The sequence below is a fragment of the Trachypithecus francoisi genome, unplaced genomic scaffold (assembly GCF_009764315.1).
Source record: "Trachypithecus francoisi isolate TF-2019V2 unplaced genomic scaffold, Tfra_2.0 Lachesis_group2, whole genome shotgun sequence".
NCBI classification, from domain to species: Eukaryota; Metazoa; Chordata; class Mammalia; order Primates; family Cercopithecidae; genus Trachypithecus; species Trachypithecus francoisi.
Genome location: NW_022681465.1, coordinates 120,941,342 through 120,954,502, shown reverse-complemented (window position 1 = coordinate 120,954,502; position 13,161 = coordinate 120,941,342). Strand labels below are relative to the sequence as shown.

The 13,161-nt window shown below is 40.0% G+C and overlaps 2 protein-coding genes across 4 annotated transcripts in view; both read right to left on the bottom strand.

Annotated features, from left to right (window-relative positions):
- NSG2 (neuronal vesicle trafficking associated 2) overlaps positions 1-13,161 on the bottom strand; it is a 133,410-nt gene that overhangs the window by 87,955 nt on the left and 32,294 nt on the right. The window lies entirely within an intron of this gene.
- The window catches only part of CUNH5orf47 (chromosome unknown C5orf47 homolog), a 109,732-nt gene that overhangs the window by 83,042 nt on the left and 13,529 nt on the right, over positions 1-13,161 (bottom strand). The window contains exon 5 of one of the 2 annotated variants that reach the window (XM_033180333.1): positions 9,346-11,207. The exons of the other annotated variant lie outside the window; for it this stretch is intronic. The gene's annotated coding sequence lies outside the window, so the exon portion shown is untranslated. Of the gene's footprint in view, positions 1-9,345; positions 11,208-13,161 lie in introns of those variants that run through there. 2 annotated transcript variants of the gene reach the window in all.

Below are 13,161 nucleotides of genomic sequence, written 5' to 3'. Positions count from 1 at the left end.
TTTTCTTCTTTATTAGTCTTGCTAGCGGTCTGTCAATTTTGTTGATCTTTTCAAAAAACCAGCTCCTGGATTCACTGATTTTCTGGAGGGTTTTTTGTGCTCTATCTCCTTCAGTTCTGCTCTGATCTTAGTTATTTCTTGCCTTCTGCTAGCTTTTGAATGTGTTTGCACTTGCCTCTCTAGTTGTTTTAATTGTGATGTTAGCATGTCAATTTTAGATCTTTCCTGCTTTCTCTTGTGGGCATTTAGTGCTATAAATTTCCCTCTACACACTACTTTAAGTGTGTCCCAGAGATTCTGGTGTGTTGTATCTTTGTTCTCATTGGTTTCAAAGAACATCTTTATTTCTGCCTTCATTTCGTTATGTACCCAGTAGTCATTCAGGAGCAGGTTGTTCAGTTTCCATGTAGTTGAGCAGTTTTGATTCAGTTTCTTAGTCCTGAGTTCTAGTTTGATTGCACTGTGGTCTAAGAGACAGTTTGTTATAATTTCTGTTCTTTTACATTTGCTGAAGAGTGCTTTACTTCCAATTATGTGGTCAATTTTGGAATAAGTGCGATGTGGTGCTGAGAAGAATGTATATTCTGTTGATTTGGGGTGGAGAGTTCTACAGATGTCTATTAGGTCCGTTTGGTGCAGAGATGAGTTCAATTCCTGGATATCCTTGTTAACTTTCTGTCTCGTTGATCTGTCTAATGTTGACAGTGGAGTGTTGAAGTCTCCCATTATTATTGTATGGGAGTTTAAGTCTCTTTGTAAGTCTCTAAGGACTTGCTTTATGAATCTGGGTGCTCCTGTATTGGGTGCATATATATTTAGGAGAGTTAGCTCTTCCTGTTGAATTGATCCCTTTACCATTATGTAATGGCCTTCTTTGTCTCTTTTGATCTTTGATGGTTTAAAGTCTGTTTTATCAGAGACTAGGATTGCAACCCCTGCTTTTTTTTGTTCTCCATTTGCTTGGTAGATCTTCCTCCATCCCTTTATTTTGAGCCTATGTATGTCTCTGCATGTGAGATGGGTCTCCTGAATACAGCAGACTGATGGGTCTTGACTCTTTATCCAGTTTGCCAGTCTGTGTCTTTTAAGTGGAGCATTTAGTCCATTACATTTAAGGTTAATATTGTTATGTGTGAACTTGATCCTGCCATTATGATATTAACTGGTTATTTTGCTCGTTAGTTGATGCAGTTTCTTCCTAGCCTCGATGGTCTTTACATTTTGGCATGTTTTTGCAATGGCTGGTACCGGTTGTTCCTTTCCATGTTTAGGGCTTCCTTCAGGGTCTCTTGTAAGGCAGGCCTGGTGGTGACAAAATCTCTAAGCATTTGCTTATCTGTAAAGGATTTTATTTCTCCTTCACTTATGAAACTTAGTTTGGCTGGATATGAAATTCTGGGTTTAAAATTCTTTTCTTTAAGAACGTTGAATATTGGCCCCCACTCTCTTCTGGCTTGTAGAGTTTCTGCCGAGAGATCTGCTGTTAGTCTGATGGGCTTCCCTTTGTGGGTAACCCGACCTTTCTCTCTGGCTGCCCTTAAGATTTTTTCCTTCATTTCAACTTTGGTGAATCTGGCAATTATGTGTCTTGGAGTTGCTCTTCTGGAGGAGTAGCTTTGTGGCGTTCTCTGTATTTCCTGAATTTGAATGTTGGCCTGCCCTACTAGGTTGGGGAAGTTCTCCTGGATGATATCCTGAAGAGTGTTTTCCAACTTGGTTCCATTTTCCCCCTCACTTTCAGGCACCCCAATCAGACGTAGATTTGGTCTTTTTACATAATCCCATACTTCTTGCAGGCTTTGTTCATTTCTTTTTCTTCTTTTTCTTTTGGTTTCTCTTCTTGCTTCATTTCATTCATTTGATCCTCAATCGCTGATACTCTTTCTTCCAGTTGATCGAGTCGGTTACTGAAGCTTGTGCATTTGTCACGTATTTCTCGTGTCATGGTTTTCATCTCTGTCATTTCGTTTATGACCTTCTCTGCATTAATTATTCTAGCTGTCAATTCTTCCACTCTTTTTTCAAGATTTTTAGTTTCTCTGCACTGGGTACGTAATTCCTCCTTTAGCTCTGAGAAGTTTGATGGACTGAAGCCTTCTCTCATCTCGTCAAAGTCATTCTCTGACCAGCTTTGATCCGTTGCTGGTGATGGGCTGCGCTCCTTTGCAGGGGGAGATGTACTCTTATTTTTTGAATTTCCAGCTTTTCTGCCCTGCTTTTTCCCCATCTTTGTGGTTTTATCTGTCTCTGGTCTTTGATGATGGTGACGTACTGATGGGGTTTTGGTATAGGTGTCCTTCCTGTTTGATAGTTTTCCTTCTGACAGTCAGGACCCTCAGCTGTAGGTCTGTTGGAGATTGCTTGAGGTCCACTCCAGACCCTGTTTGCCTGGGTATCAGCAGCAGAGGTTGCCGAAGATAGAATATTGCTGAACAGCGAGTGTACCTGTCTGATTCTTCCTTTGGAAGCTTCCTCTCAGGGGTGTACTCCACCCTGTGAGGTGTGAGGTGTCAGACTGCCCCTAGTGGGGGATGTCTCCCAGTTAGGCTACTCAGGGGTCAGGGACCCACTTGAGCAGGCAGTCTGTCCATTCTCAGATCTCAACCTCCGTGTTGGGAGATCCACTGCTCTCTTCAAAGCTGTCAGACAGAGTCGTTTGCATCTGCAGAGGTTCTGCTGCCTTTTTGTTGTTGTTGTTTTTTTTAGCTGTGCCCTGTCCCCAGAGGTGGAGTCTACAGAGACAGGCAGGTTTCCTTGAGCTGCTGTGAGCTCCACCCAGTTCGAGCTTCCCAGCGGCTTTGTTTACCTACTTAAGCCTCAGCAATGGCGGGCGCCCCTCCCCCAGCCTCACTGCTGCCGTGCGGTTAGATCGCAGACTGCTGTGTTAGCAATGAGGGAGGCTCCCTGGGTGTGGGACCCTCCCGGCCAAGTGTGGGATATATTCTCCTGGTGTGCCCGTTTGCTTAAAGCGCAATATTGGGGTGGGAGTTACCCAATTTTCGAGGTGTTGTGTGTCTCAGTTCCCCTGGCTAGGAAAAGGGATTCCCTTCCCCCTTGTGCTTCCCAGGTGAGGCGATGCCTCACCCTGCTTCAGCTCTCGCCGGTCGGGCTGCAGCAGCTGACCAGCACCGATTGTCCGGCACTCCCTAGTGAGATGACCCCAGTACCTCAGTTGAAAATGCAGAAATCACTGGTCTTCTGTGTCGCTTGCGCTAGGAGTTGGAGACTGGAGCTGTTCCTATTCAGCCATCTTGCTCCGCCAAAAGTTATGTCTTTAAAGAGCATCCTTAGAGACTATTTTCCTGTTAAATGATCCATTCATCTGTCTCTTCCAACAAAACACTTCCTAGTTTGTGCTGTAAAATAAACCACAGTTGAATGGAAGGTTTTCAGTTACAGGACAGGTTCCCCAAAAAGCGAGCTCTGGGAAGCTCTGCATACAGGATGTTTATTAGGGTGTAGTTGCAGGAAGAAGGGAAGACAAGGAAGCAGGGTTGGTCAGAGGAAGATGGTGGGGTGTGATACAGCCTCAATGAACTCCTCAGCTGACCCCACAAGTAGCTATGAAGCTGGGATGGCCCTTCTTATAGCCGCCTCATGTTGAGATGCAGTTGGGCCCTCTTCCCCAAGAAGGCATAATCCTGGGCAATATGGCTGTCTTCAGCTAAGGCCGATTCCCAGAGAGGGCTAACAGCTAAGGGTTGTCAGCTAGCAGCTGAGGGACAAAAGTCTTTCAGTCCCAAAGGGAGATCTGTCCCAGCTGCTCAGCATCCACTGCAGGCTCTGTCCTGGCTGTCCTCATGCCACACTCTCTTGCTCAGCACTTGCTCACCTGACTGCAAATACCATCACTATACAGATAGCTCCTAAATGTATACCTTCAGCACAGAGATTTCTTTAGGACTCCAGACCCATATATGCAACTATTTCCTTGATATCTTCACTTGATGTTTCAAGACACCCGAATCTCAGCATGTCCAAAACTGAATTCATGGTCTCTGTTACGAACTAAATATTTGGGTCTCCCTGAAATTAATATGTTGAAATCTAACCTCCAAAGTGATGGTATTAGGAGGTGGGGCCCTCGTGAATGGGACCAGTGTCCTTATAAAAGAGAGCCAGAGAGCTGTCTACCTCTTTTTTCCCCCACGTGACAAGGAGAAATCAGCCATCTGGAAAACCTGGAAGAGGGAATTCACCAGAACCTGACTGTGCTGGCACCCTGGTCTCTGACTTCTAACCTCCAGAGCTGTGAAAAATACATTCATGCTGTTTATCAGCCACCCAGTCTATGATGCTTTGTGGAAGTGGCCGGAACAGACTGAGGCAGCCCTGCCCTCCAACCTGCTGCTCCTGCTGCCATGTCTCCTTCAGGAATCTGTCCCCTCACCCACCCATTCACTGTTCTGGCCGAAACCTGAGAAGAATTTCTGCCAACTCCTTTTTCCTCCTACATCCAATCACCAAGTCCTGGCAACTCTCCCTCCCAGATGTCATTTAAATCAGTCCCCCCTCTGTCTCCACAACTCCACCCTGCTCTGCTCTGTCACGTGATCGAACAGCCGTGCTTTCCTCCCCACCAGTCCTACAGCCCACACAGTCTGTAAGATCACAGTCTCAAACCTAAACTCAGCCCGCAAGGTGCTTTATGACTTGTTCTCTTCCTGCTCCTCTCTTCCCCATGAGCTTCCCTGACCTCCCAAACACCCACTCCCTCCCAGCCCAGAGACTCTCCCCTGATGCTTCCTTTCATGTTTCCTCTTCAGGGAGCACTTTTCCCACTCCTTTAATTAATTCCTTGTGATTCTTGAGAGCCATTTAAATATTACTTCCTCAGAGAAGCCCCCTGAGGCCCTGGACTCAATCCAATTCCTTAGCACCCTGTTCATTGTTGAAATACCATAATACATAAAACTACATAATTAGTTGTGTAATTGTGACTTAATGAGAATGAGGACTGAGTTTTTACAATCTAAATATCAGCAAGCGGGGTGGATGGATAAATCTTGGTTCATTGCATATGATGAAATATTATGCAGTCATTAAAAATGATGACATAGTATACAGAATAACATGGGAAATGATTATGACATAATTTCGAGTAAAAAGAGGAATCAAAGTTGTATAGACATATAATCTCAACCTTGAGAAAAAATAAAGATTAAAAAATATAAAAACCATTTATCAGATTTTTTTCTGGATGATGTTATAGGTGATTTCCACTATTTTTTAAATACTTTTTGTTCATGTCCCCAAATACATGCTTTTTTTTTTTTTTTTTTTTTTTTTGAGACAGAGTCTCACTCTGTCACCCAGGCTGGAGTACAGTGGTGTGACCTTGGCTCACTGCAACCTCTGCCTCCAGGGTTCAAGCAATTCTTCCACTTCAGCCTCCCAAGTAGCTGGGACTACAGGCGTGTCCCACCACACCCGGTTAATTTTTGTATTTTTAGTAGAGACGGGGTTTCACCATGTTGCCCAGGTGGGTCTCAAGCTCCTGACCTCAAGTGATCCACCCGCTTCGGCCTCCCAACGCGCTGGGATTACAGGCATGAGCCAACATGCCAGCTACTACTTATTTTTAAACATGGGAAAACCATGAATAATTTTCTGCCAGAAAAAAATCCACTGAGGTCTAGAAAATATAATTTTTTAAAAACCGGTGCGTTTATCGCATACTAGGAAGCCAACATGATAAAACCAACTATTTGAGTATAAGTTTATTGGGTGTAATGAAAGAGTCCACAGAAAATTCCTTTTATGGGCCTGAAAGTCTCTGATAAACCAGAGAGTATTTGCAGAATGCAAGTATCTATTGCTCTGAAACCAGGTGTAACAGGAACATGAGTGTCCCCTCCCAAAACATGGTCCACACATCTCCACCAAAGAAAGACAACATGTAGTATTTGCAAATTCCTCACGAAAAGTTTCTTTTTGGAGAGAAGGTATGCTTGATTTTTTATATTTATATTAAAGAATAAGGGTAAAACAATAATCCCTCACTGACTCATACAAGGTAAGATGGCCGTTGCCTCCTTTCAGTCCATTCTCAAAACAGTCGCCAAAATAGTTACATGTTAGTTGGTTCATGTAAATTCACTGCTTAAAACTCTCCAATAGTTTTTACATCTAACTCTGAAGAAAGGGAAAGTCCTCTAAGTAGCCCAACATAACCCAATTTCTGTCACTCACGCTCCCATCTTCCCTCTCCTTCTACTGGACTGCTGCTGCTGCTGCTTTTCTTTCTTTTCTTTTCTTTTCTTTTTCTTTCTTTTTCTTCTTCTTCTTCCACCTCCTCCTCCTTCCTTCTCCTTCCTTCCTCCTTCCTTCCTCCTTCCCTCCTCCTTCCTTCTTCCTTCCTTTTCCTTCTTCTTTTTCCTGTTCTTCAGCCTCAGGACCCTGCCCTTGATCCCAGCTATCTGCAGGTCTGGTTTGCTTACTTCTGGTTTTTATGTAAATATCACTTTCTATGTGAGGCCTTCCTTTGCCATTCTACTTAACATTGACTCCCCTGACACCCTCATCTCCTTCTCTCATGTATTGCTTTAGTTCTCCATAGCACTTATTTTTTTAAACATACCGTATACTTTAGTTATTTTATCACTTGTCTTTCCTTAAAGATTGATTTTTGTATGTTTTGCTCACTTTTGCTCCCCCGGTACCTAGAAAAAAATTTGGTACAGGATATAGACTTGATAAATATTACATGAATGAAGGAATGAATGGATACGTGTCTCACTTGAACCTGACTCACGTAAGTACGAGCCTTGTGCATGGATATCACCCCTCCTCCACAAGCTGTGCCCCTAGACCAGAACTGAAGACTCCCACCTTCAGGCAGGAGTGGGTAGTACATGTTTGTAACTACTTGGCATTGCCTTTTGTTGAGTTGAGGTAATTTCAGTTTTAAGTTGGTCTCTGCCTCTTGATCTCTGGAAGATTCAATTTCATAGAAATTTTTTAAAAGAAAAGAAAAATGTTCACACAAAAATCTGTACATGAATATTTATAGCAGCGTTATTTGTAGTAGACAACAATGGAAAACAACCCAGATGTCCTTTAATGGATGACTGATGAAACAAACTCTGGTATCTCCATAGCATGGAATACTACCCATCAATACAAAGAAACCAACCGTTGATACATCCAACACGCCTGGATCACCAGAGAATTATGCAGAGTGAGAAGGCCAATCCAAAAAGGTTATATAGTGCTTGATTCCATAGATACAGCATCCTTGAAATGGCAAAATTATAGAAATGTAGAACAGATAAGTGGTTGCCAGGGGTTAAGGAGAAGGTTGGGGATGCAGACAAGTGGTTCAGAAAGGAAGTATCTCATTCACATCCAGCCTAGGCAACACAGCAAGACCCTGTCTTAAAAGAAAGAAAGAAAAGAAAAGATGAGAAAATAAAAAAAAAGAGAGAGAAAAGAAAGAAAAATGGAAAAAAAAAAGAGAAAGAGAGAAATGAAAGAAAGAGGACAGGAGAGGAAAGACAGACGGAGGGAAGGAGGGAGAGAGGGAGGAAATGTTCAGAATATGGCATATAGTAAATACTGAGACTAATGAAGTCACCCATAACCAAACTAGGCTATTCCCAGTTGTTAAAATAAAAATTCACTAAATTCATCAGATTCCAAGCATAATGGGGTCCAGTAAGAACACATTAAAGTCAGAGAAAGACCAACATGACACCTGACATTCTGGAAATCTTAGCCAGTGCAGTAAAGCAAAGAAAATAAGTAAAAGGTATTTACAGGTTGGAAGGAAGAAATAAAAGTCTCATTTATAGATGAAATGATTGTAGAAATCCCAAAAAATTCTGTATACCAGCAATTAACAATAGAAAATTCAAGTTAAAAGTGCCATTCAGAATAGAACCAAAAATCACAAAATATTTGGTATACATCTTACAAACTATGTGCAAGATCTATAGAGTGAGACCACAACACATTCAAAACCTAACAAAATGTAAAAAGACCTAAATAAATGAAGACATATCCCATGTTCAGGAATCAAAAGATTCAACATTGTTACAATGACAATTTTTCCCAAACTGATCTATAGATTTAATGTAATCAAATAAAAATCCCGAGTGTTTCTTGCAGAAATCAACAAGCTAATTCTGAAATTTATATAGAAAGGCAAAAAAACTAGAATAGCCAAAACAATTTTGGGGAAACACCTTACGCTGTAAGACATGATACTTAACTTCTAAAATTACTATAGCCAGCCATTGGCCAAACTACCCCAAAACCAAGAAAGAATTAGATGCACAACATATTTACAGGGAAAATGTCTGTGAGGAAAACTGAGAGGGAGCCAGGAGAGCCTGGGAGAGTCATCACACCATGATGAGGAACTAGACACTTAGTAGGGAAGAGAAGGAAAGAGGGTTGGGTAAGAAAAGTCTCAGGCTATCTCTGGTGCAGTTCTAAGAAATTTTCAGGAAGACAAATGGAGAACCTTTGAGGCCTGTCTTGCAGAAACATACCCGCCTTAAAATCCTTATCATGCTTAATCATTGGCTTGGGAGCAACTTGTTGGGAAGAATGGCTTTATACAAATGTAGCAGAATTCACAACACAGCACAGCGGGGCTATCAGTCAGCTATGCCCCTGTGGTGGGAAATCTAAGAAGCACATTTTCATGGTTGCCATAGGTACAGTCCATGAGTCAGGAACTGGAATACTACTGCAGCAGCATACCACCTAACCTGGCATTCTCCCTAAAATAAAACACTGTACTAGTAGTGCTGTTCCCCCTCTACTCCCAGGCTGTCCAGCCACCCTACTCGCACAGACCCACTCCTAATCTCAAGACCATTATTTCACTATTTTATAAATTTACTCCTATAAGATTCCTAGATTATCCAAGACTTTTCGCAAATTTTAACATTTCCTCAGCCTATACTGGATGTAAAAATACCCTGAATTTAATTAGTTCCTATGCTTAAAGATTCCACTGTTTTTTTTGTTTGTTTGTTTCGTTTTGTTTTGTTTTCTCATGAAAGTTCACCTGAAATCTTTCAGGTGACCTGGAATAAATGGCTGAATGATATTCTGAAGTATTGACGTTTCTTCTCTATTCTGCACTCACCAAAATTTTTCATTTAAAACACTAGAAGATCTCTTCCTTCCCCTCCCTGCACAACTAAGCATGAAACAATCACTGCAGAACACAAAACATAAGTTGTAAATATTAGACTACTGGGCTAAAATAAAATGCCTTTCATCTACACAGAGGAAGGAGTCAGATATAGATTTGGTGAGTGAATGTTTCAACTCATGAAAACTAGACAAATGACACTATGGGCTGGAGATGAAGAGAAGGCAGGACCACAATGCCGTCTGAAGTCTTTAATGTAGTGGGGGTGGGTCATTAGCCTCTATGGAAATTATAGAACAGAAATAAGTTACAGTATTGCAGCTAATGTTCAGTGATGTATCAGTAAAGTCTTATGTTTATTATCTAGTTAACATAACAGATTGAACACATACTCATCAGAAATTCTTAAACAAAAATTAAAAGATTTAGAACAAATATTTAGAACATTCATTTCAGTGGCAGTCTTCATTCCTCCACAGTTCTAGAACAGCAAAATAAACTGAGTTTGTATCCAGTGCTAGACTCTTATTTTAAATCTAATAAATAGTGATATACCTAATAAATTAAAACAGACTACTACGCCAAGTTGTATAAGTCACATAAATATAAACATACATTGAAGCAAACCTAAAATCCTCATTAACATTCACTACAAAACTTTATGCAGCATAAATTACAGTATAAACAGTGTAAATATGTCTCATTTTGCAATGGACTTCAGTTGCATAAGCTAAAACTTGAAGCTTCACCCAAGGATTTAGCAGCCTGAAATTTACCCAGCATAATATAAAGAAGTTGTGTTACCCTCCATGCAAGGAAACCTGAGAGCCCACATGGCAAAAAAAACCTAGGCCATATCCCCAAGCAATGTGCCCTTCCATCTGGAAACAGGTGGATTTGATAAATAGTCACTAGAAGATCATGTTACCACAAATTCTACACTGTTGTAGCCTCCTGAAGTAATTAAGTTATAACTATTAAAGGAAGAAACAAAACTATGAATTACTTTACAGTCCTTACAACTTGTACTATTTCATGAGAATTTTGTATATTAACACTTTGTAATACCTTTGTAAATAATTAGGAAGCCCACCCTCTCAATGCCCCCCAAAAAGAATGGATGTCATCACTGTAATCATCCTGGATAAAAGAGCACCTGCCACTCCAGGGGAAAGAAGCAACTAGAGTACACAGAATTTCATCATGAACAAGCCTCATTTTGTCTTTCCCTCCTAAGTTTCCAGTTCCACCTAGGCCTTTGATTCAATTCAGAAAGATCATACCAGCAAAAAAGCAGAAAAACTGGCGGAGGTGAAAGTTGATCACTACTTAACGTTGAGTAGAAAATAAGGACTTATTAAGCAATACTTCTAAATGATTTTCAGAATTCTAATCCTCTCATTCACTGACTTAAAAATAATGTATCTATTACTTAGGGGCCTGGCAAGGTAAAGGCATCTCCTCTTATCTTTGCCCAAAACTTTTCCTAAAATACTCCATATTATAATATAGTCCATTATAATATATCCATATTATAAATGCATATATTTACTAACTTTCCTTAGGATGAAAAGATGGCTTAAATAATCATTAGCTTAGTTTTAACACCCAAAATAATGGTTGCTATGTAAATTCTAAGGTTTTTTTCCATAAAATAATAAAGAAGTTTAGAGGAAGCCAAAAATAATTTAAATGAATCCAAGTTTAATTTAAAAGTTACATCTAAAAGAAGAGATGTACAAAGCAGCAGCTGTAGACTCATTAATAACATGGAAAAGCTGGTAATTAGAAAATTCATGTAATTGCATTGATATGCTAATCTAAATTTTATGTATAAAGTTAATTTAAAAGTATGTAGAATAAGTATTAATTCTGAAAATAACACTTGCATGCATATGGTAACAATATTTAACTAAAGGTATTATTAAGTAGCAAAGAAATACTATTAATTTATAAAGAAGGTAGTTTTTCTATTCAACTACTAAAGTCCCAATTCTAATAAAACACATCAAAATTAACAAATAATTATGATTCATTTAATGTTTCATCTTTAGGTTCTTCATAATCTTCTTTGGGAAACATCCAAAGATAGGTTAATCTAAATTTAAAAATGACAAAATTGAATTCTTGTTAATATAAAATATCATCATCAATAGTCACTGAAATTTTTTAGCATTTCTAAGGCTATAAAGCAAGTTAGAAACTCCCTGTACTTAATTGTTTTGATGACTTTTACTTTCTCCAGCTGAACATAAAAAGTTTCCAACACACTCAGTGTGTAACTCATATTTTTCAACTCCAACTCCTGCCAATACCCTTGGTGACTTCAACAGTCCCATTTACAAGAAATGTGTCACAGAAACATTGTATCACAGGCCTTCACCTCCAGGCCACTTACTCACAACCAAGGCCATTGCCTGGACAGTCATCACTGGAACCTGTGCTTTACCTCTAGGTGATGAAACTTTTCAAATGTTCCTAGATGACATATTTTTATGCTCCTACTTTTTAGACCCCTATACTCTCACTAAGCAACGTCTCTGCCCTCCTTTGAACTCCCAATCCCGTGATCTCCTGCAAGTTTCATTTGTCTCCCTCCTCAGCCCCACAATAATCTCTCTCATTATTCCTGACTCCAAATAATCCCTGTAATCCCTACAATCCCTGACTCCAAAACCAAAAATTCCTCTTTATCCTCAGCATTGCCTGATACTCTGTACTCAGTCCTCTCCTCTCTCTCTATCTTCACATTAAAGTCTTCATCTACATCTACTGTTAGAACTACATATGACCTTTATGCACTGCAGATATCACACTACCTCCCTTACAACACTTCCAATAACTTGCTTTGCATTTTTGCCTGGGTACCTCACTATTATCTAAAATTCTTTTTTTTTTTTTTTTGAGACGGAGTCTCGCTCTGTCGCCCAGGCTGGAGTGCAGTGGCCGGTTCTCAGCTCACTGCAAGCTCCGCCTCCCGGGTTTATGCCATTCTCCTGCCTCAGCCTCCGAGTAGCTGGGACTACAGGCGCCCGCCACCTCGCCCGGCTAGTTTTTTGTATTTTTTAGTAGAGACGGGGTTTCACCGTGTTAGCCAGGATGGTCTCGATCTCCTGACCTCATGATCCGCCCGTCTCGGCCTCCCAAAGTGCTGGGATTACAGGCTTGAGCCACCGCGCCCGGCCCTAAAATTCAACATGCCAAAAGTAAAACTCAGTACCTTCATGAAATGAGTCCTTTCTCCTGACTTCCTTATTTCTTGTTCACTCTCAAAACTCAGTATCATCTTATCCCCATACCTGATCATTTGTCTTCTCTCTGCACCCTCTGCAACCCTCATTTAAGTGCATTTTACTTTTCACTTGAATGTTATTACAATCCCCAGATTTTTCACCTCCTATTTCACCTCCATTCCAAATATTTCCACAAATGACATCATATTCTTTCTAAAATGCAAATCTGATAGCTCCACTGCTTTAAAATGTTCTTTATATTCATAAAGAAACAAGATATTTGCATACCCTTATCTTCCTATGAAATACTTATTAATTACAAAAGGAAAAATAGTAACTATGAATGGATAACAACTTAACCAAGATGTTAAGTTGTTAAGATGTTAACAAAGTTAACATCACCAATAAGGGATCAGTAAAGATCACATAACTCAAGATGCGATCCTTTGGAAAGTTATATTACATATACGTTCCAGCCAAAAAATGCATAACATGGATCAAATCATAAGTAGGCATCAGCAAGTCTTGAGAAACAGCCTGAAAAAATGGCCTGTATTCTTCAAAAATATCAATATCAAAAAAGACAAAGAAAGCCTGAAAAACTGCTACAGATTACAGAAGACCAAAGAGATACGACAACTAAACACAATACATGATCCTGAACTGTATATCTAGTACCAAAATTTTTTTTTAAATTCCTATTAAAGACACTATTGGGGGCAATAGGAAAAAAGTGAAATGTAGGTTATAAATTATGTTTCATATTGATGTTCAATTTCCTGAATTTGATAACTGTAGTGTGGTTACACAAAAAGATGC